Source organism: Eumetopias jubatus, unplaced genomic scaffold (genome assembly GCF_037043125.1).
Source record: "Eumetopias jubatus isolate StellerSeaLion01/CBP00866 unplaced genomic scaffold, mEumJub1_p1.0 scaffold_9, whole genome shotgun sequence".
Classification (NCBI taxonomy): domain Eukaryota; kingdom Metazoa; phylum Chordata; class Mammalia; order Carnivora; family Otariidae; genus Eumetopias; species Eumetopias jubatus.
The window spans coordinates 72,394,339-72,419,836 of record NW_028274815.1 but is presented as its reverse complement, the minus strand read 5'-3'; the positions used below and the strand labels follow the sequence as shown (position 1 = coordinate 72,419,836).

Here is a 25,498-nt window from a genome sequence, read left to right as displayed (position 1 = left end):
GTTGTAACATTTAATATACCTTTCGTTAAGGAGGTGGCTTAGGTAACAATGTGCATATCAACTAGGATACAACAAAAAGACTCCTTCAATAAATAATGGCAATAAACCAGAATGGCCTGGATTAAGGTGGTGGTAGTAAAGAAGAGGAAAAAACAAAACAAAAAAAACCTCCTCCAAATTACGTGTCAGTCCCTCTTCCCTGCTAAAGTTTTTGCCATTATCCAATGGAAAGCTGTACATATACATACTGCTATTATCTAGAAACACAACATGAAATCAGGAATCGTTTTCTGCCACAGTAAAATGACTATATCATCAATAGGGATCTAATGTTCAAGATACGTTCTTAATATATGTCAACTTTAAACTTTTTTTGAAAAAGATTTTATTTAGTTGAGAGAGAGAGACAGACACAGCGAGAGAGGGAACACAAGCAGGGAGAGTGGGAGAAGGAGAAGCAGACTCCCCGGTGAGCAGGGAGACTGATGTGGGGCTCCATCCCAGGACCCTGGGATCATGACCTGAGCTGAAGGCAGAGGCTTAATGACTGAGCCACCCAGGCGCCCCTAACTAATTTATTTTAGAGAGGGAGACAAAGTGCACCCTTGTGTGAGAGCAAGCGGGGGGAGGGGCAGAGGATCTCAAGCACAGAGCCCGACACAGGGCTCAATCTCAGGACACGGAAATCATGATCTGAGCTGAAACCAAGAGTGAGACGTTCAACTGACTGAGCCACCCAGGTGTCCCATCAACTTTAAACTTTTAAAAATAAAAAGCTGGGAGAAAATGGCAGAGTAGGTAGACTCATTTTATCTCGAAGACTCTTCAACATTATTAGGAAATAAGAAGATATAAAGCACTACAACAGAGGGACAGGATAAAGCCATCAGTACACAAGAGATTTCAATGGACTTCTCAAAGACACAAACATGAACAAGTATTGACTACAGAAGCAAAGCAGAGAAAGCTACTGCCTACAAAAGCATGTTAGAGGCTACAACAGAAGGAGGAGCTGTAAAATTCTCTCAAAACCTTAGAGGAGCTCTAAACTCTGAAAAGTGCAAGTACAGTAAAGGACAATCATGATATGTGGATCTGAAAGCAATGACATTTGTTCTAGATCAATAAAAGGAAGTCAAGTCTTCTCATCAAACCACCAAACAAGAGTGAAGGTAAAATAAAGAAATTTCCAGACATTCCGAGACTTACAAAGTTGGTCTCCTATATAACCTTTCTTAGGAAGTTATTTGATGATGTATTTCAACAAAACTTGGGAGTAAACACAGAAAGAAGATATGGGATCCAGAAATTAATGAAGTTATCACAGAAAAGCAACAAAGGGAAGAAATTCTAAGATAAAGGGTGTGAAGCCGGCCCAAAGAAACTACAGATTGGAGTTAAGACTCCAAAGAGCTGCAGGAATGAAATTTCCTCATTTCATAGGGTAAATTAATAGGTTAGAGAGTAAGAAACTTAGAACAACTTGAAGACATGATAAAGACAACAGGTGAAATGTAAAAAAGAATCCATTGGAACAGTTAGGAATGGTCTCTCTTCAGAGGCCTAGGAATAATAATATTAAGCAGAGGAGAAAAAGAAACTAGTACATACTTGGCGCTACAGAGAAAATATCTCCATATTCATAGTAAGATGAACACTGTTATTTTTCAACTTCTAGAATCAATCTACATACAGATCACTGAAAAATACTAGCAATATGATAAATATGTTCTTAATGCAGACTGAGATTGACAATGACAATGTAGAGCTATAACAGCTTAGTGGTGAAAGTCAAGAACCATGAGTATCCATCCTCATCTTATAGAAGAGGGAGTCTATAGATATTATTCTTAGTTGAGGAAATGTAAAATTAAGCTTTATGTGTTTTAAAGTTTTATACTGGGTTGAGGTGGGTGGCAGAAATGCTGTAAGTAAACCAACACAGTAGAAATCAACAATGTTTAAATTTGATGGAGAAATAGTAGAATAAGATTTGATCAGCCAGGGGTGCCTGGGTGGCTCAGTTGGCTGGACATCTGTCTTTGGCTCAGGTCATGATCTCAGGGTCCTGGGATCGAGCCCTGTGTCGGACTCCCTGCTTGGCAGGGAGTCTGCTTCTCCCTCTCCATCTGCCTCTCCCCCAGCTCATGCACTCTCTCTCTCAAATAAAATCTTAAAAAAAAAAAAAAAAAAAATATTTGATCAGCCAAAATAGACAGCATGCTACTTATGCACAGAAACTCATCAATTTTACTCAAAGTTCACTGTTCAGGATTCATTTATCTTTACTCTGCACACATTTTTTTTTTAATTAAAGCATCAGATTTCCAAGTCTTTATACCCAGTAGTGCATGAAGATTTGTTATCTAGGGACTACATAAACAGTATATAAGTTGCCCCAGTCAACAGAGAACATGCCACTTCTTTGGAGAGAAAAGACATAAACAGCAATTAATGAACAAACTCCCTCTCCCCCTCTCAATGTGCCAGAGTACCAGATCATGTCTGACGATTAGAGACCATGAATATAAAAAAAGATGCTATTTCTGTAGTGCAAATGATTTATATAAAAGAAACTATAGACAAGCAGTAAAAATAAAAGTAAATGTAGCTCAGAATCAGAGGGAAAGACTTCATGGAATAGACAGACATGGGGCTTCAGGATAAGATATGGGCAGACTACAAAAGGTGAAAAACTAGGTCTTCAGAAAGGGACTTTAAAAAAAAAAAAAAGGAAGTAAGAAGTCCAGGGAGGCTGTCTTACTCAGGAGCTTCCATGGGAACACAAAGGAAGCTAGAGGAAAAAGTCTTCAGGAACCCAGAGGCACTGAACGAATGAATATGCAAAAGTGGCAGAGGTAAGAGTACATATATTTTTTTAAATTTTCATTTTTTATTTAAATTCAATTAATTAACATATAAGTTTCAGAGGTAGAGGTCAGTGATTCATCAGTCTTATATAATACCCAGTGCTCATTACATCACATGACCTCCTTAATGTCCGTCACCCACTTACCCCACTCCCCCACCCCTGCCCCCCTCCAGCAGCCCTCAGTTTGTTTCCTATGATAAGGATCTCTTCTGGTTTGTCTGCCCTCTGACAAATATTTTTCAATAAGCTTATTTCCAAATTACCAAGGAAATAGCCTCAGCACCAGAAATATAGGAATCACAAGGCAGCTCATGCAGATTAAACAAACAAACAAACAAACAACTCCATTATTTTTGTGCTTTATATGGTAAAAAGAAAATATATATATTTAAATCTGGGTGCCTGGGTGGCTCAGTTGGTTAAGCAACTGCCTTCGGCTCAGGTCATGATCCTGGAGTCCCGGGATCGAGTCCCGCATCGGGCTCCCTGCTCAGCAGGGAGTCTGCTTCTCCCCCTGACCCTCGCCCCTCTCATGCTCTATCTCATTCTCTCTCTCTCGAATAAATAAATAAAATCTTTAAAAAAAAAAAAAAAAGAAAATATATATATTTAAATCTACCTACAAGTTTTACCAAAGTAGATGAAAGATCATATTAAAGAACAGTAGATGGCGCCAAAATGTAATTTTTTTTTACACTACTGCCTTGAGTCACATAAATCATTAACTAAAACCAAAGGAAAAAAACTTTTCATATTAGAACTGAAGAATATTTTTAAAATTTTACAAATTATCCATATTTTCATGTGGTATCCCACAGACTGATGTTAATGACAATGTTCTATAGCATGAATACTTACTGAAAAACACAAGACTGTGTTCAAATGCAAAAACCTGAACTGGAAGTACTTTGGGTTTTACTAGAAGTTTAACCATACTTCTTACAAAGGAATTACGGAATAAACAATGGCACAACAGAATTGATTAGTAATATGGGTAATTTAAAGCTACTCTTTAAGGAAATGTATTTCCCTTCTTGATTCTAAGAAGTGTAAGGGGTAACACTACCAAAACAAAATATATCCAACTCATCTCAAGATCATCCAGAATTCAAAATATAAAAAATAAATAAATTGGAGATTTGGGGAACAACTTGTGTCAACATCAATGATTCACCTTGATGATGTCTGGGTTAGGTTAAGATTAAACTGCACCGATTGGGGTTAGGGGAGAGGGAGGGAAACTTGGCAAGATTTAAAAGTAATAGGCTCTGGATGATTTACAGAGAGGAAAACAGAAATTTTCATAAATTCATAAATGGATGAGACCTCAAGAAAGATTTTGGTCCTATTTTTTGTATACAATAGCTAAAGCTTTACTGTGTCTTTATCTGTAGCCCTCAAAGAAAATGTTTTCATAGCTTCTTCAGGATAGCTCAGCATTACACCCTTCAAATACCAAAACAGAATTTTAATTTTATTATTTTTTTTAAAGATTTTATTTATTTGACAGAGAGAGACACAGTGAGAGAAGGAACACAAGCAGGGAGAATGGGAGAGGTAGAAGCAGGCTTCCCGCCAAGCAAGGAGCCCGATGTGGGGCTTGATCCCAGGACCCTAGGATCATGACCCGAGCTGAAGGCAGACGCTTAATGACTGAGCCACCCAGGCGCCCCAATTTTATTATTTTTTAAATCTTTTTTTTTTTTTAAAGATTTTTATTTGTTTAAGAGAAAGAGAGAACAAGCGGGGGGAGCAGCAGGCAGAGTTGGAGAAGCAGGCTCCCCGCTGAGCAAAAAACCCGATGCAGAACTGGATCCCAGGACCCTGGGACCATGACCTGAGCAGACACTTAAATGACTGAGCCACCCAGGCATCCCCAGAATTTTAATCATTTTGACTGAAAATACTTCTAAAGTGTATTATTTTGTTTTTAAAAAGAATATCCTTAAAATAACACTTTGATAATTATAAGATAATCATTAGGATCAATTAAGTAAGTCTACTGTTTTATAATATGATGCGACCCTGAGGACCTATTTATGAGTACAAAGCGATTTTCTAGAATGAACTGGCCTAAACTAGTGGGTTTCTTGTTACTCCTATAGTTTATAGATTTTTCTTCCCCTCCCTTTCTTGCTGTCATCTGTTCTGTCACTTCTTCCAAGCTATTAGACTAGCTACAGACGTCTATTTTTTTCTGATTAAACCAAAATAATAGCTTGCTGGACATATTTAATAGTAAGTGTAAATAGGCACTGAAAAGGAGTTTAAGGAAACTTTTTTGAGAATAATGTACACGAGTATTAGAACTATGTGATGCTGCTCAAAGTCTTTATTGCTTCTGCCTCTTAGTGTTAAAGATAAATGAGACTGTTGGGCAGCTTTATTCCAAAAAGTTAACATACTTCTTTTTATCACTGTGCTGAGTGGTTAACTCATTTGTCAGAAAGCACACAGCCAAAGGACCTCTAATAACAACAGCCCCCACGTTAGAATTGTATACTTCACATGAATGATTAATAAATTTAAATGACAATTATGAACATGCGTTTTCCATCCTAATCCCCAATTAACAATTACTTTACCCTAGAGCCTTAACTAACGGGCTAACCAAACTCACCCTCTTCAGCAGAAACCAAGAAGATAAATTAAACCAAACTATCCTTTGTTCCACTGGAAAATGGAAAAATGATTAGGTTTTTTCCTCCCTTATTATTTTGTGAACTGGGAAGTGTAGCAGTGCTCAAAATTAGTTATGTACTAAATCACCTGTAGCTCTTGTAAAAACAAATATATCCACAATTCACTCACTATGAAGTGGACATTGCGATTGACTTCATATGTGATCACTTATGAATAGTCTGGTTATTAACGGTAATTCCACACTCCTCAAGGATGAGCAGGCCTAAGCCAATTTGGCCCAGTGAGACACAAGAAGTAGCCTGCTTTTTTTGGCTTCTTGGATAAGAGAGGTCCTTCTCTCTTTTCTCCTAGTAGCTACAAAAAAAAGGATAAATGTTGCATTTTTTAATGGCAGACAGTCATTCTAGGTCCTTGAGGAGAACTTGAGACAAAACTTGTCATTTGAGGTAAATTTTCTTATTGTTTAAGCCAGTTTGAGTGAGATTTATGTTACATTCAAAAGCATTCTGAATTCTGAAAAAGCCCTACTGGTTCATGATATACAACCAAGGCTGAAAGACAGAGGGCTATAGAGGTAATAATCAGAAATTCAAAAGGAATTAAAGTGGAGTGATGTCAAGAACTGGGAAGAAAAGGCAACATAAGAATTCAAACCTACCTATAGTGATTATCATATAGCACTAGGCATACCAATACAGTTTAATAACTAAAACAAATCTGAAGCAATTAGTCCAAAGACTTATATTAGCTTCAAACACAGTGTTTCCCCCCCTGCCTTCAAACCTACTTCAATACAGAAAATAAAACCAAAACACTCTTGGTAAACTAGCTCAATATGAAACTGAAGTTTAAAATGCTGCAGATTTGTTAGTACCATAGGAAAGCCAATGAGCTCATTATTAAGTGATAATTCTATTTATACATTTTTTTTGTCAAGAATAATCACTAGTTGATTCTATGGGTGTTCTGCTTTAAGGCTAATAAAGAACAGAAATAAATGAGAATATACCTTCATTTCCACAATTTTTTTTTTTAAGATTTTATTTATTTGAGAGAGAGAACAAGCAGGCAGAGGGGCAGAGGGAGAGGGACAGACTCACTGCTGAGCAGGGAGCCCGATGCAGGGCTCGATCCCAGGACCCCGGGATCATGACCTGAGCCGAAGGCAGATGCCTAATGACTGAGCCATCCAGGTGCCCCAGTTTCACAGTTTTCATTAAAGCTAGTATTTTGGGGTTGTGGTACAAAATTTTCAAAGGTATTGGCTGACTTTGAAGAAATATACCATGTTTTATTGGAGCATAAAGATAAACCTAAAGCTGGATATAATTTTTTTTTCTTATATATGTACAAAGAAAACATCTGGATACTCTTTATTTTAACCTATTTAAAGTTTCCCTAACCTATGAATGAACACAAAAACTAATACAGTTTACTGTCATATATATTTATGAATCACAGTGTTTGGTACAAAATAAGCACTCAATACCTATGAATAAACAAGTTGAAACAAAAACTGATTACACCAATGTGAGAGAAACTGCTATTACCCGAAATCTGTCGCCTTGTCTGTGACAGACCCTAGGTTTTTAGCTGAGTAGATGACCATCTAGAACACTTCCCATATTGCTCAGCTTCCCTTACTGCAGAGTTGGCCATCTCACTTGGTTTTAGCCAATGCGATATTAGCAGAAGTGTCCTATCCAACTCCTGAGACAGATTCTAAAGAGAAGGAAGAGGGACTTTCTTCACACTTTCTGCTTCCTGCTAGGCAGAATGTTGGAACATAAGCACATGTTTTGAAGCATAAACATCATGTGTTTAAGGACATTGGAGTAAATAAAACAGAAGCCTAGGTCCATAATGTCATGGCAGAGCCTTCATACTAATCTTAAGACGCTTACCTCTAGACTTTAATCACAATAGAGAGGAATAAACTTCTATCTTTTTAGACAACTGTTGCCTTGAGTTTCCTGTCACTCTGACAAATTTAATTTTGATTAATAGTCACACAAAGTAAAACATTCTCTACACTTGTACAAAAATCTTAAATACATTTAAGACATTAGTGGAGAGCACCTGGATGCTCAGTGAGTTAAGCTTCTGTCTTTGGCTCAGGTCATGATCCCAGGGTCCCGGGATCGAGCCCCACACTGGGCTCCCCGCTCAGTGGGGAGTCTGCTTCTCCCTCTGCCCCTCCCCCTGCTTGTGTTCTCTTTCTCTCTCAAAACAAAAACAAAAACAAAAAAGGTATTAGTGGAAACAAAATAGACTATTAGAGTCAACAGAACTCGTTCAAATCCCAGCTCTACTACTTAGCCATATGATCTTGGGCACATTACCTCACTTAAGTCTCAGTCTCCACAAATGTACAATGGCAGAAAAAAATTTACCTCAGAATTACTGTGAGGATTAAATAGAATGAAGAAAGCAGTGAGGAAGCAAAAAGAATACAAATGTCAGCAGAGTGCTAAGAAAAACATTGGCTGTGATTTCTAAAATGGTATTTTAAGACCTAAAAATAATGTAAAAGTAGATAATTCAAACATGTTCTTTATTTCATCTTTTATAACATATAACTTCTACGAACTATGGGTATTGTATTACATGATACCTAAGGGTTCTTCCAGCTCTAAAATTACATCACAAAACTATGTCACAAATATCTATAACCTATCCTGCAAGTTTGTTTAAAAAATTTCAGCCCCATGCTACTCTGGAGGAAAACACACACACACACACACACACACACACCCCTCTTTGATAACCAGGATTAACTATGATAGGCCTTGATCATCTTCAGAAGTTGTGAATGGAAATGAGTGTGTCACTTCCAGACCAATCATTTAATTGCCAGTACAATCTCTCTTTCCTTCTGCTGCTGCCACTAGCAGTGTTTCAGAGCCTGAGTTCCAGAAGAGAATGACTGCACAGAGCAGAGCACTCCACCAGCCAGTGATAGACATGTAAAGTGAGCAAGAAATAAACCTGTTTTGTTTTTTTTTTGAGAGAGCTACGTGCATGCAAGCTGGCCGGGGGTTGGGTCAGGCTCCACGCCTAACACGGAGCCTGATGCAGGGCTCCGATCTCACAACCCTGAGATCATGACCTGAGCCGAAATCTCTCACACACTCACACACACACACACACACACCCCTCTTTGATAACCAGGATTAACTATGATAGGCCTTGATCATCTTCAGACCATTTTTATGTACACAACACAGTGCTGACTATGCAAAATGTTTTGTGATCTCTGGCATCTTTAGTGTGTACTCTCAAACAAAGTTGCAATTTCTAAGACTTAAGGCCTTTGATGACACAACTTACAAATAAATGAGTTACCCTAAAGACTAAAAAAATTTTTTTTTAAAAAAAGATTTTATTTTTTTGACAGAGAGAGAGCACAAGCAGGCAGAGCGGCAGGCAAAGGGTGAGGGAGAAGCAGGCTCCCCGTTAAGCAGGGATCCCCCCCCCCAATGCAGGACTCGACCCCAGGACCCTGGGATCATGACCTGAGCCGAAGGCAGACACTTAACCGCTTAACCGACTGAGCCACCCAGGCGCTCCTAAAGACTAAAAATTTTTTTTTTTTTTTTCAGCTTGGTGGTTTCCTCTTTATTGATGTGCCTCCTACCTCCCCCCCACAATTTCAGTCCCTTCCATCTACCCCCAAAAAAGGAGGTAGTGAAAGGAAGGGAATGCTGGGGTTCTGAGCCCCTTGGGCAGTTAGAAAGGGAACAGAAACCAAAACAATCGCTGGATGTGACAGATTGACAATCGAGAAGTCTAAAGCAGAGTGGGAAAGGTGGTGAGAAGGGGGCGAAAGGAGAGGTCCAAGAGGTCACCTCCCCCATGAGCCCTCCTGCTAAGAGGGGCTGGAAGAGAGCCTCAAACATTAGGAAGTGCAGGTCCTGAAGAAGGGAGGTGGTGGTTGAGCCCGGAGAAGGAGTAGGTCAAGGAAGGGGGGGACCCCCCACCTCAGGGGGAGCAGCTTCACAGACCGTAGACACTTTCATCACTGTAGGCGATGTATAGAAAGAAGTCCTCTTCATGGTGTTCCTGGTAGAGCTGACCCATTGTGGCACTGGTGGGTGGAATGACATTGTTGACAAAGAAAAACAAGGCATCCTCAGCTCGGAGATGAATTCGCTTCCGGATCAAGAAGTAGAACTGACCAACTGTGAGATCAGAAGGCACCAGGTATTTCTTTTTGTCCAGGTCTCCTATCCGAGCTTTGGGAGCCTTTCCTACTATCACCGGAACCCGGTCCGGGTATTTCTTTCGGATCTTCTCGCCCTCAGAGCGGCGTTTCTCGAACGGATGCTCCTCTTTATACACGAACTTCATCCTCCCGGGAACCGGGTGGGACCGGGCTGGGCTAAGGGAACCCCGGGGGGGGGGGGGGGGGCCGGGACGAGGGGGGGGGGCGGCCAAGACTAAAAATTTTCTAATAGCTTCCAGGTTATAGATTTTGTTTAGCATACCTGGCTTTAATTAATAAGTTAATTACATTCTTTCTTCACTTTACTACTATTATGTAGGTATCAGTCAGATAGGCTAACTGCAGCGATGAACAACTCCAAAAATCTCTCGCTTAAAGTAATAAATTTAGGGGTGCCTGGGTGACTCAGCTGGTTAAGCGACCAACTCTTGATTTCAGCTCAGGTCATGATCTCAGGGTTGTGAGATCAGAGCCCTGCATCAGGCTCCGTGTTAGGCGTGGAGCCTGACTTAGATTCTCTCGCTCCCTCCCTCTGACCCTCACCACCCAACCCCCCCCCGCCAGCTTGCATGCACATAGCTCTCTCAAAACAAACAAACAAAACAAAACAGGTTTATTTCTTGCTCACTTTACATGTCTATCACTGGCTGGTGGAGTGCTCTGCTCTGTGCAATCATTCTCTTCTGGAACTCAGGCTCTGAAACACTGCTAGTGGCAGCAGCAGAAGGAAAGAGAGATTGTACTGGCAATTAAATGATTGGTCTGGAAATGACCCACTCATTTCCATTCACAACTCTTTGGCCAGAACTGCTGACATGGCCCAATGACAGAAGGTCAGGAAATGCCAGATGGAAGAGAGCCAAAAATATTCAGTAACCAGTATAAATAACTACCCCAAGTGCCCAGCCAAATGACACAGAAAGAGGTTAAATAAATGTTTTTTAGTGATAGATGTGAAAAATTATTACTTCTAATGATAGGACTATTAGAAGGTCCAAAATTAGGACCTTAACAAACCTAAGTCACAACATTCTTCTTATAGAAACTACCAGAGTCTAGGAGAATCCATAGCAAATGCTTTAATAAAGACTTTTTTAAAATAACGAACTGATAAGCATGTCTATATATCTCTATCTATATAAACAGACAGATATATAAACATTCTCCCAAAGACATACTACAGTTCAGGGAAAGAGATGGCAATGCTAATTTAATTTATCCTAATCAGTGTTAGCTTCCCATGCCATAATCAGAAGCAACAAAATTTTAAAAAAGGTTCTGTATAGGTACACCTGGGTGGCTCAGTGGGTCAAGCTTCTACCTCCGGCTCAGGTCATGATCCCAGGGTCCTGGGATTGAGTCCTGCATCGGGCTCCTTGCTCAGCGGGGAGCCTGCATATCTCCCTCTTCCTGCCACTCTCCCTGCTTGTGCTCTCTTTCTCTGACAAATAAACAAAATCTTTATTAAAAAAAAAAAAAAGGTTCTGTACATGGGTAAGTTAGCAAGCATCACAAACTTAAATGTTATGTAGGTCACAGATAAAGAAAATGAGTGAAGTGAAATATTAAGAAATGGTGGGGGAATGCAGACAACTGGAGAGTTTATGATTCATGAAATCCTCACCCAGTGCTAAACCCTGGCCCACTGTTGCCATGTTAGAATTCAAGCCAGTGATACCAGATGATCTGAAATGTTAAGGGAACCTAGGAATCAAGATTATATGAAATTTCACATTTAAAATGGTGGAAACCAACTGAATTTATTTTTTAGGAGCACTATGCAGAACAAATAAAACATTCTATTGGCTGGATCAGTTTGTTGGCTGCAAATCTGAAACCTCTGAGTTAGGCAAAGTCAAAGACTTTTTGTGCACACATCTTCTGTGAAGCTGCCCAATTCTTGACTGTTGTCTCAGAGGCATCTTAGAAAAAAATAAACCCTTACTTTACTGGGGGGGATCTTGAAGTAAACTAGGAGTCTGTCAAAAGAGACCTAAAATACCTTATACAATTCTGCTTTTGAACTTTTTAAAAATACATAAGTGTAAAAATTACTATAAGCATTTTTACCAGAAGCTCCTAAAGTATTATTTTAATGAAGTCAAGGCATGAGAGTTTAGTTCTTTTGCAGGGATTAAACAAAGAGAACCAACAGACTTATATCCAAAGATCACCTTCCAAATCCAACTAAAGAGTTTTAGATTTTGCTGAAGTACTGTCCTTCAAATACAGCGCTATATTATGGAACACCAACAGACATGACTTTGGGTTTGTTTTGGGAGTAAAAATTTTTTGTAAAGCCGTAGATACTCCACAGTGCATCCTAATAATGACTGATAGGGAAGCATTTATGAGACTGCTTAGCTGGAATTAAGAATAGGTCTTTCTACGTGAAATTAATCTATATGACTTTTGCTTCATTAGCACTATGTTCAAACTAAACTTAACTCCCAGCTCATTACAACTTTAGTGTTATGCTAAAGTTACTGTGCTTTATTAATTAATAAGCCTATGGAAACAGCTTATTTTTTCTCCTCTAGTCCTTCTAGGAGAGAAAAAAGTTCTATGTAGGAAGAAATTATATATATGGACAGTCTCTGAATTTCAAGTTTTTACTAAGAAACACAACTTCCATATATTTATATTTACTCCATATATTTTATTATAAATTAATTGATTAGATTATAAATATACTATTATAAATCTTTATATCCTATTATCACTCCTAGACACAGATTTCAAATTTTTAAACTTCAATTGATAAAGACTGTTATCACAAGACAGATCTTGCTAGCCAATGAGTCAATTTTAGCAGATGTCACCTTATTTTACATATAGAAATATTTGATTATTATTTTACAGTGTTCACAGTAATGTAAATGGCAAACGGACACAGAACAGAGATGCAAAAAAGAGAAGACTGAGGGGGGCGTGCCCAAGTGTTTCAATCAGTTAAGCAGTTAAGCGTCTGCCTTTGGCTCAGGTCATGATCCCAGGGTTTTAGGATTGAGCCCTGAATTGGGCTTCCTGCTTGGCTCAGCGGGAGTTCTGCTTCTCCCTCCTCCAATGACCCTCCCCCCTCCTCCTGCCCTCACTTGCTCTAATGAATAAAAAAAAAAAACTTAAAAAAAAAAAAGGAGATTGAGGGTTTATATTTAATGTGTGAATGGTTATTAGTAATAATTATCACTCTCTGTTTCCTTTATCTGATTTAGGTTTCTTCACAGCATTTATCATATCACCTAATATTACTTACCATTTGTCTTACATTAGACTGCAGACTTCATGCAAACCGACTCTGGTTTGTAACACTGCTAACCCATTAATGCCTACTTCCTGGTAATATGGTGGATGCCCAGTATCTGCTCAATGAATACATGGACTACTTTTTTCTCCTTTAACTTGTTGAAAGTGACAAGTTACATTAAGAGGTTTTCCAGTATTAAACCAATTTTGCATTTCTGGGATTAACCCCACCTGATTGTGACATTTTTCTTCATTAACATAAACTGGCTTTAATTTGCTAATGTTTTAAGATTTCTGCATCCTTATTCATAAGATTAGGTTATATCTTTTCTTGTACTGTCATTGGCTACTTTAGGTATCAAATATTTTTGTATTATTTCACTAATGTAGGTAGTATAAATGCTCTAGAAATACTTGTTGAATGATCAGCCTTGTAAAATGGACAACTCTTCTTTTTCTCTTCTCTGTAACTATAAAATTTTGAGGTTTGGTGTACCTTTGGTGAGGAAGCTGGTACATGTAAATTTGTTCTTTGTTTTGTACTGTTTATTGATGATTAACTTATTAGTGTTATGTATTTCTAAGGTGAATTTTGGCAAATCACATTTTTCTAAAAAACTATACCATCTAAGATTCCAATTTATTGACATAAAGTATTCACGGAGTTACCTTAGGATTCTTAAAATTCGTATTCTATTGTCTACTGGTCTTTAAGATTTTATTTATTTATTTGAGCAAGAGGGAGGCGGTTTGAAGGGAAGGGCGGGAGAAGGAGAAGCAGACTCCTCAATGAATAGGGATCCTGATGCGGGGCTCAATCCTAGGACCCTGAGATTATGAATTACGACCAGAGGTGAAGGCAGATGCTTATCTAACTCTTAACCGAGTGAGCCACCCAGGTACTCCTATTATTGTCTACTGGTCTTTATACTGATCCCATTATTTGTCTTTTATTTCATTAATTTCTACTTTATACTTATTTTTGTTTGTCTTTGGTTTTATTCTTTTGTTATTTTTCTATTCCAAGAGTTGGATACTTATTTATTTTATATCCAATCTTTTTAAATATCAGTCTTTTTAAGCCAACAAATGTCTCCTCGCATTAGTTAAAATCTACAAGTTCTGACATGTAGTGTTTGTGTCAGAGTTCTAGTATTTTGTAATGTCTAATATATTTTCTCTTATCTCATTAAGTACTACAGTTCTCAAAAGTTGTTTAAATGTAATTTTTAAGCTCATCACTGCTGATTTCTCATTTAAGTACATTAAGGTCCAAGAACATGCACTAAATGACACTGATTCTATGAAAACTGATAAAATTTCCACTGTGACTTAATACAGATTGAACTTTTGTAACTTAAATTTTATATGCTTGAAAATAAGGTATATGTTCTACTCAGGTGCATGTGCTTGTGTGTATACAGGGTTCTATTATCTCTTAAATAAAGCTTATCAATTGTATTGTTTAATTTTCTATATCCTAAGTTTGCGAGGTATGACTATGTGGACTTGTTTTTCTGTACTTTCAGCTTTATAATCTTCTTCATATATGTCAAGACTATTATACTTTATTCTATACTTCACACTTTTTGACAGTGTGCCTAAATAATGAATTTTAAGGCAGAAATAATTTTTCTTCATAAATGTGAAGACATTGCTCAAGTGTCTTTCAGTTTTGTTTTTGAGAAGTCCAATGATATTCTGACTCCAGATCACCGGTATGTGACTCCTCTCACCCGGAAGCTTTTAAGTTTTTCTCTTTATTCCTGGATGTCCTGAAATTTCATCATGATATACCACAGTGTGGGCCTTTTATCATTCACTCTCATGAATGTGTGGTGGACCCTTCTAATCTGCAAATTCATGTCCTTTATTTTTGAGAGATTTTCTTGAAATATTTGTTTGAATTACTTCCTCTCAATTTTCTTCTTCTGGAATTCCTAGTATTTCAGAGCTGGGTGTCCCAGACTAACAGTTCCTCTTTACTTTTCTACTATTTATCTTTTTCTTACCCATATTCCATATTTTTGGTCTTTTGATCCTAGTTTCTGGGAGACTTAATTTGCATATTTTAAATTCTTGTTATGGGTTTTACTTACTTTCATCTTCCATCTTCATTCTCCTGCTTATACAAAGACAACTATTCTAAAATGTTTAACATTAATCTTTATCACAAAACAAGCATTAATTTATATACACTGTGTGATGAGGGATCTTGATCACCTTTCCCTTTCACAAGATACCACACTGATACCACATTGATTGGGCTTAGTGAGAAAGAAGTAGCAACTACCAGACTTAATTTTAAGACACTTATTACACACCTGGAGATGGGAAATTAAATCTGGCAAAAATTCAGGGGCCTTTAACTTCTATGAAATTTCTATGAGTCCAGTGGTATGAGGTATGTTGAAATATCCTTTCTAAGGTGAATGATAAGCTGTTGCATCTGGCCCCCTACAATGAAAAAGCAAACAAATGCACAATGCCTAGTGGGCCTCTTCTGATTTGGGAGGCAACACATTCCTTCCTCATCTGGGTGTGTTACTCTGGCCCATTTACTAAGTGACCAAAAAAGGTGCTAGTTTTAAGTGGGGCTCAGAACAGGAGAAGGCTCTGCAACAGGTCCAAATTGCCATGTAAGCTGTTCTGACACATGCTACGTGATCCAGGAGATCTAATGGTGCAGGAAGTGTCAATGGCAGACAAGGATGATGTCTGGACCTTTGGCAAGCTCCTAGAGGAAAACGGCAGCAGAGGACTTTAGGTATTTGGAGTGAAGCCCTGCCATCCTCTGCAGATAACTTCTCTCCTTTTAAGAAACAGCTTTTGGCCTGCTACTGGGCCTTAGCAGAGACAGAAAACACTTAACCATGGGTCACGTCAAGTTCCCACGTGACCTGAGCTGCTCATCACTACCTGGGTGTTATCTGACCTACCGCGCCACAAAGTTGGGCCTACATGGCAGCACTCAAGTCATCAAATGGGGGTCCTAACACATCCTGAAGGCACAAGGAAGATCCATGAAGATGTAGCCCAAATGTCCACGGTTCCTACCCCTGCCACACCACCTGCTCTCCTCTAGCCTGCACCTAGAGCTTCCTAGGGAGTTCCATCCCATCAGCTGACAGAGAAAGAACTCAAGCTTAGTTTACAGATGGTTCTGCATGATATGCAGACACTCCCTGAACACAGACGGCTGCAACACTACAGCTTCTTTCTGGGGCATCCCTGAAAGACAGCGGTAAAGGGAAATCCTCCTTGGGGGCAGAACTTTGAGCATGGCACCAGGTTGTTCATTTTGCTTGGAAGGAAAAATGGCCAGACATGTGATTAAATACCAATTCATGGGCTGTGGTCCATGGTTTGGCTAGATGGTGACTTGGAAGGAACACAATTGGAAAACTGGTGACAGGTGAGTCTGGGAAAGAGGTATGAGGACAGACCTCTCTGAATGGGTGAAAACATTAAGATCTTTGTGTCTCATGTCAAGGCCCACTGAAGGGTGACCTCAGCAGAGGAAGATGTGAATAATCAAGTGGGTAAGATGACCTGTTCTGTGGATACCAGTCAGTCTCTTTTCTCAGCCATCTCTTTTCCCATGCCATAAGCCCACAATGGACTCATGAACAAAGCGGGTGGGGTGACAAGAATGGCAGTTATACCTGGACTCAGCAACTTGGGACTTCGACTCACCAAGGCAGGTCAAACTGAATCTCTTATATGGCACCATTCCCTGGGGTGATCAGCCTGGTAGCAGGTTGATTACACTGGACCTGCTTTCATCATGGGAGATGCAGCATTTGTTCTTACTGGAATAGATGCTTATTCTGGATATGTATTTGCCTACCCTGAATGCAAAGCTTCTACCTAAACTACCATCTGTGGACTTACAGAATGCTTTATCCATGCTCATGGTTATAGCACTGCTTCTGATCAAGCTTATTAACTCCATGCAAACAAAGTACAGCAATGGGCCCATGCTGGTAGAATCCACTGGTCTTACTTACCACGTGCCCTAGCATTCTGAAGCAAATGGCTTGACAGAATGATAAAATGGCCTTTTGAAGATTCAGTTATAGTACCAGCCTGATGGCAATACCTTGCAGGGCTGAGGCCAGATTCTCCGGGAATATTAGTATTTGATATACAGTGATGTTTCTCTCAGACAGAATGCACATTCCAGGAATCAAGGGGTAGAAATGGAAGTGGCACCACTTACTATTACTCCTAGTGACCCATCTACAAAATTTTTGCTGACTCCGTGACCGTATGCTCTACTAGTGGTCTAGAGGTCTTAGTTCCAAAAAGGAAGGAATGCTTCCACCAGAAGACGTAACAATGATCCCACTGAACTAAGCGGAAGTTAAAACTGCCACCTGGACATTTTGAACACCTCATGCTCCTGAATAAACAGTCAAAGAAGGGAGCTACTATGCTGTTTGGATGGATGGACCAAGGGGAATCTGGACTGCCACTCCGCAAAAGAGGTAAAAAGAGTGTGTCTGGAGTACAGGAGATCCTCAAGGGCATCTCTCCATGTTACCATGCCCTGTTATTAAAATCAATGGAAAACTACAACGCAATTCAGGCAAGACTACTAATGGCTCAGACCTTTCAGGAATGAAGGTTTGGGTCACTGTTCCAAGAACTATGACCAGCTGAGTTACTTGCTAAAGGCAAAAATAATATAAAATGGGTATTGGACAAAAGTAGCTATGAATACCAGCTATGACTATGGGATCAGTTACAGAAATGAGGACTGTAACTGTCATGAGTATTTCTTCCTTATATGTTTGTGTGCCTATGAATATTTATATATATAAAGTATCTTTTTCTTCCCTCTTTTATTTCCTTATCATTTAACATAAGATATATATAATACTTTACATCATACTTATTATAAAGTACATATAAAAATAACATGACAATATTTAAGTTATGGGATATCAAAGAGAAAAATTAAACATCAAGGATTTTGCATCCTCTTTGGCGAAAGGTTTAGGGTGTTTTGGGTTGTACACAGAATATTTTTATGTTGGGTAGAAGTATGACCTTGTTATTATCTATGTGGATTCTAAGTAAGATTTAAGGAGAGGTCTATGGGTGTCAGTCTGACAAAGGGTGGGCTTGTGACGTTTAATTTTATGTGTCAACTTGGAGAACGTTTTGGACAAGATTAACATTAAATTGGTAAACTCTGAGTAAGCAGACTGCCCTCCATAATGTGGGTGGGCCTCAATCAGCTGAAGGTTTGATTAGAACAAAAAGAGCTTTGCCAAGCAAGAGGAAACCCTCCAGCAGACTGTCTTTGGACCTCATCTGCACCATCAGCTATCCTGGGTCTCCATCCTGCTGGCCCACACTGCAGATTTTGACTTCCCAGCCTCTATAATCATCTGAGCCAGTTCCTCATAATCTCTCTCAATCTCTTAGTATCTCTCTCTCAACCTATCTATTTATATATAGATTTATTATCTCCATCCTATTGGTTTGTTTCTCTGGAGAACTCTTAACATACATTGATTTTTCATTTATATAAATGTTATTGTTACTACCTCATCCTTCTATTTCTTACATTTCCTGATATATACTATGCGCATGTGTACATCTAATTTGTTGCTTCTAACTGCTGTATGGATTAAATTGTATCCCTCAAGGATATGCTGAAGTCCTAACCACTGGTAGGTGGTGATCTAATAAGTGTGACCTTATTTGGAAATAGTCTTTGTAGATGTAACCAAGTTAAAATGAGGTCATTAGGTGGCTCTAATCTATTATAACTGATGTCCTTATAAGAGCAAAACACCATGTGAAGAGACACAGGGAGAATGCCATATGACAACTGAGGCAAAGAATGGATTGATACAGGGGCGATCCAAGGGTTAAGAGCCACCGCCATGATCTAGGAAGGATTCTACCCAGAGTCTCAGAGGGAACATGGCCCTGCTCACACCTTGATTTTGGATTCTAGCCTTCAGGACTATGAGAGAATACATTTCTGTTGTTTTAAGCCACCCAGTTTGTGATACTTGGTTATGGAAGCTCTAGGACACTAATACAGTGTGCATTCACGAATTTTACCCATCTACACTGAGGCTAGTATGAGACAACTGGACTGCCTCCAACTTCTGCCGCTACAAACAATACTGCAGTAAACATCCATGTACATATCCCCTATGAAATTCTTACAAATACCTGGAGATACAAATCTAGAAATGAAATTACTTGAAATTACTAGGCTATAGGCCGTTCATATTCTTAAGTACTGCTAGACAGATCTCTGGAAAGGCTGCAGTGTCTATACTCCTATTAACATTTGGCATTATCCAGTGTAGTAGTTTCAGAAAGTCCACAAATTCTTTGATACTTCTCCCTTCATGAGTGAAGCCTTATTCTCCTTCCCTAATACTGGCTAAACTTAGTGACTTGCCTCTAATGACTAGAAATTTCACTCAAAGAGGTCATAAAAGGCACAGTGGCTTCCTGTTTGGTCCCTTTTACATCACTTGCTCTAGGGGAAGCAATGTGTCTTAGCTCAGGATGCTGTAACAAAATAAACTGACTTATCAATAACAGAAATTTATTTTGCACAGTTCTGTAGGCTGGAAGTCCAAGATCATAAAGTCAACATGGTTAGGCTCTGGTGAAGGCCCTTTTCCAGGCTACAAATGACCGACTGACTTCTAGGATTCTAACACGGTGGAAAAAAGCGAGCTAACTCTATGGCCTCTTCTTATAAGGGCACTCATGCCATTAAAGAGGGCTCTACTCTAGTGACCTAATTCCCTTCCAAAGGCCCCACCTCCAAATACAATCACATTGGGGGTTAGATTCTAACATACCAACTTTCAACAAACTTTGGGGGAGACATCAGATTTACAAAAACGTAAAACAATGCTACTCTATTATTTATTTTGAAAAGGTTATTTTTAGGGTGCCTGGGTGGCTCAGTCGGTTAAGCATCTGCCTTTGTCGCAGGTCATGATTCCAGGGTCCTGGAATCAAGTCCCACACGGGGCTCCCTGCTTAGCAGGGATTTTCTCTAAGAATTTTTTCTCTAAGAATCTTCTCCAACTGGGGAGCCTGGGTGGCTCAGTTGTTTAAGCATCTGCCTTCGGCTCAGGTCATGATCCCAGGGTTCTGGGATTGAGTCCCACACGGGGCTCCCTGCTTAGCAGGGATTTTCTCTAAGAATCTTCTCCAACTGGGGAGCCTGGGTGGCTCAGTTGTTTAAGCATCTGCCTTTGGCTCAGGTCATGTTCCCAGGTTCCTGAGATGGAGCCCCACATCGGGCTCCCTGCTCAGTGGGGAGCCTGCTTCTCCCTTCCCTCTGCTGCTCCCTCTGCTTGTTCTCACTCTGTCAAATAAATAAAATCTTAAAAAAAAAAATTTTCTGCAATGATGAAAATGCTCTATACTTTGTAGTCCAATATGGTAGCCATAGTGAAATGAAGCTAACAGACTGCTACATTCCCTCTATATAACCACTTCATGGTTAATGTGACTGAGGAACTGAATTTTAAATTCTATGAATTTTAACTGATTTAAATATAGTCATATGTGGCAAGTGGCTTCCATACTGTACAGCTCAGGTCTAAAGTGCTATTTCTCACCTTGTATTTATCTTCTTCTTTTAAAGATTTTATTTATTTATTTGACAGAGAGACACAGAAGTCTCTCTTCTTATCTGTATATTTCTCCTCCTCTTCTACATCTTTTTTGAAGGATGCAATACATGCAATAACAAAAGTCTGAAAAATGACTATTTCACTATTATACCTTCCTTCTAGTGGATTCCATCATTCTTGTTTTCTTATTTTTTTTTGCACAGCAGGAAATAATTAGTGGTAATGATAAAACTCTTAAAAACAGCAAAATATTTCAAGATACACAAAAAGATCACCGAGATTCAATAATGAACCTTAGATTTATAAGAAGGGCCTGACGGATTCATGCAACATAGAATGATTTCTTTTTTAAGATTTTATTTATTTATTTGACAGGAAGACAGCACAAGCAGGGGGAGCGGCAGGCAGAGGGAGAGGGAGAAGCAGGCTCCCCACTGAGCAGAGAGCCCGATGTGGGGCTCCATCCCAGGACTCTGGGATCATGACCTGAGCCAAAGGCAGACACTTGACCGACTGAGCCACCCAGGCACCCCCATAGAATGATTTCTTTAAAAAGTAAAATTTTTCTGCTCTTTGGAAGATCTCTAAGAAAGAATAAAAGTAATAAACTACCAATGCTTTTAAGTGGTTAGAAGTGCTCAAAAAATATAGAAAATTAAAATTAGTCCAATTGATCTTGATGGTATACTAAGGGGTAAGCTTTCTTCATTCTCTTATTTGAGATCTGCAGGCCTGTAAGTCATAGATTTTCTTCTATTCTTTTCAAGGTTACCCTTAAGGTAAAAGAAATAAAAGCAGCAGCAGCAAACATGTACTGAGTGCTTACATGTATTGAGTAGTGTTCTAATGGCTTTATGCGCATTGCACTTAATCCTCCCCATAACACTATGAGGATTACTGTCATCCCATTTATAGATAAGAAAATTTAGGCACAGGAAGTTGTAGTAACCTTAATGTCACACAGCTAGTAAGGGATAAGCTAGGATTTCATCCAGATAGTCTGGCTGCAGTGACACAAAAATAGCTATTTTTGTAAGATGCCTTGGAATTCTCAGAATTTCTGTACTCACTTCTTGTGAAAAAAGAATTTTTAGCACTTTTTTTTTTTTTTTAGATTTTATTTTTAAGTAATCTCTATACCCAACCTGGGGCTCGAACTCACAACCCCAAATCAAGAGTTGCATGCTCTATCAACTCAACCAGCCAGGTTGTAGCCCTGAATTGTAGCACTCTTGACTCAATGTAATCCCCTTTCTTCCAACTTTCTTGTAACTGTCTAGTATTTTGGTTCTACCTTTAAAAATAGTATACATATTTACAATCAATAGTCTACTTGATTTGTTATTATATTTTACCAATTCTTTGCTCATGATGTATTTATCCAATTTCTCCCTCTCTCTAGTTTACTATTCTTCCTGCTCAAGTATATCCTTTGGTTCTTGCATCAAGTTTTTACAGGTGATGAACTCTTAATTGTTGTGTATATGCTCATTTTGGACCTCATTCTTGCTGATAACTCAAGTTTAAATGGGCATAGAATTCAAGTTAAACAACTGTATTACCTCTACATTTTGAGGAAAGAGTATTCTACTAACTTCTGGAAATTACTGTTCTGGTAAACACACTTTAGTATAACTGATATTTTTGCGTAGGCACTCTTTTTTTTCATTTTAAAGAACTCTATTATATTGTACAATTTCACTATGGAGCACTTAGAAGTAAACTTTTTTTTTTTTTGTATTTATCCTGCTAAACAACTGTTCAGTAAAGTGCAGTATCAACATGGAAATAGGTTTTATTTCAATTCTAAGTCCTCATATGTAAAAGGCATATATTATCTACATGATGGGGGCTGTTGTAAAAATAAAACACGCATTTACTGTCTACCTAGAATAATCAATAAATGATTGCTATTAATATCACAACCACTAAATAGTAGTTATTACCAAAATTGCTTGTGTTTTCCCATGGATATAAAGATACCTAATTGCTACTTAAGTGCTTTCAAAAACATTTTCTTGTTATGCTTAATATATAAATTATATATCATTTCTATTGTGTATTAGAAGTGCATACACTGATTTCAGATACCTATTAATACGGAAAATAGGTTTTGGTGATTTTTCAGAAACTTCACTGCCAATTGTATTATAAATAAAAACATTAAGCAAGATTACAGAAAATACTATGAAATATTTACTGATAATCCACATATTAAGCATTTATGGATCTTTATGTTTACATAAATGTAAATGACAGTAAGCACCTGAGGCTGAGATATTGGTAGCTACCACAAAAGCATGGGAACTCAAAAACAAGTGATTAAATACTGAAGGAACCACGGAGTTCAAAAATTTGCAAGAATGCAAAAAAAAAAAGTAGCAAACTATACGATTCACTAAAGAACAATCTGTAGATAAGCCTGTCAAAAGAAGAATCATACCAAAAAAAAAAAAAAAGGGCAGCCGAAGTATAGACTTTGAATCTGGACTAAAGAATTTAGATTATTCTGGGGCGCCTGGGTGGCTCAGTTGGTTAAGTGGCTGCCTTCGGCTCAGGTCATAATCCCAGGGTCCTGGGATTGAGCCCCGCATCGGGCTCCCCATCGGGCTCCCCGCTCGGCGGGGAGCCTGCTTCTCCCTCTCCCTCTGTCTGCCTCTCTGCCTACTTGTTCTGTCTCTGTATCTCTCTGCCAAATAAATAAATAAAATCTTTAAAAAAAGAAAGAAAGAAAGAAGAATTTAGATTATTCTACAGGTGGTAAAGCCTTGAAAACAGGAGAGTGCCTAACTCAACTTTAAGCTTCTTTCTGGAAAAGAAACACCAAGACAAAGTGAACTGAGAGATGAACAGAATACGATGACGGAGTTAAAATTCTGTCCTGGTAACTCTTCCATGTTCCCTGTCTGGCCCATTTCCTCTTACTAAGAATATCCTTTTTTTCCCTTTTATCTGTGACATACTCATTCTTCAAGATCTAGTTTAAGCATTCACTTTCTCTAGCAAGTCTTTTCAAACCATTTCAGCTCTCAGACTAGTTTCCCCTCCACTTTTAAGCATTTCATGTATACATTCATTAACATTTAACCTCATACATTAATGGTGGGATTATTTAAAAAAAAAAACAAATTTGGCAACATTTATCAAACTTTAAAATGCAAAAATCCCTTTAATTCAATAACTCACTTTTATGAAACCAAAATTGTGACATAAACATGTTAAGATATTTCTACAAAGATGTTTACTTCAATACTATAATAGCAAAAAGTAAGAACCTGAATATTAATCAACAGATGTATATTTGACATAAATCATGGTCCATTCATATAATGAACTATTCTGCAACTATAAAAAAATAAATGAGGCAATTTTAGATTTATATTGACACAGAAAAATGCCCAGAATATACTTAAGTAAAAACCAATACTTAATATACAAATTAATACATATAGTGTGGTTTCTTTTTAATAAAGTATGTGTATTTATATACATATACATTAAAAAAAAAACTCAACAGTAAACATCCACACACAGTTAAGAGTTACCTCTGGGGTGTGGTAGGTCAGAGGAAGAGAAAAGAACAGACTTTTCCTTTAAATTTTATATACTTCTATATTCATTCACTCAAAAATCACTTAAAAATTTCTAGAGTGCCAGGCACTCATGATTTATACCATTTACTTGGCACTTACACATTAAACATTTAGAGAGAATATTTTATGTTCCTGTTTACTGCACTAAACATCCTGAAGGCAAGCTTTTATTTTCCCACAGTAACAACCATAACAACGTACAACTAACTGTTTACAGATTCACACAAATATGTAAAAGTATTTAAAAACGGAATGAATAGGGACGCCTGGGTGGCTCAGTTGGTTACACAACTGCCTTGGGGTCAGGTCATGATCTCAGGGTCCTGGGATGGAGCCCCAAATCAGGCTTCCCGCTCTGCGGGGAGTATGCTTCTCTCTCTCCTTCTGGCCCTCCTTCCACTTGTGCACACTCGCGCGCTCTCTCAAATAAATATTTTTTTTAAAAAGATAAAAATGGGGGTGCCTGGGTGGCTCAGTCATTAAGCATCTACTTTTGGCTCAGGTCATGATCCCAGGCTCCTGGGATCCAGCGCCTGCATCGGGCTCTCTGCTCAGCGGGGAGCCTGCTTCTCCCTCTCCCACTCCCTCTGCTTGTGTTCCTTCTTTCGCTGTGTGTCTTTCTGTCAAATAAATAAATAAAATCTTTTAAAAATAAATAAAAAAGATAAAAATGGAATGAACAGGTTCTTATCTAATTCATGATAGTTGCTGCTTCTGAGAGGGTAGAAGTGAGAAGGGAATGGGATGAAAGGTACTTTTTAGAAAGAAGATTCAGCTAAATAAGCAATATTTTATGTATAATTTTTTCATAAAAACTCCTATGATAGGGAGGGTATGTGCTATGGTGAGCGCTGTGAATTGTGCAAGACTGTTGAATCACAGATCTGTACCTCTGAAACAAATAATGCAGTATGTGTAAAAAAAAAAAACTCCTATGATATTAATCATTTGTATGTTAAAGTGCAAATTTTTTTCCAGTCGATTATTTGCCTTGACACTTTATTAGCACCCTTCATTGCACAGAACTTTCCATTCATGTAGTCAATTTCTTGATATTTCCTTAATGACTCGATTCTTTTTGGCACTGCTGAGGAAAAAGTACTTTCTTCTAATTTCTTCTATGATTTTCTAAAAATACTGAGCTCTTATTTGGAGGACATTATGCTGAGTGAAATAAGTCACTTAGAGTAGGACAAATACTATATGAGTCCACTTACATGAAGTATCTAAAACTGAACTCATAAAAGTAGAGTATAGGATAGTGGTTTCTAGGGGCTCAGGAAGAAAA

The 25,498-nt window shown here is 38.4% G+C and overlaps 1 protein-coding gene and 1 pseudogene across 1 annotated transcript in view; both read right to left on the bottom strand.

Moving 5' to 3' along the window:
- Nucleotides 1–25,498, bottom strand: part of FBXO11 (F-box protein 11) — an 86,863-nt gene that overhangs the window by 44,840 nt on the left and 16,525 nt on the right. The window lies entirely within an intron of this gene.
- LOC114209810 (gamma-aminobutyric acid receptor-associated protein pseudogene) lies at nucleotides 9,099–9,904 on the bottom strand (annotated as a pseudogene).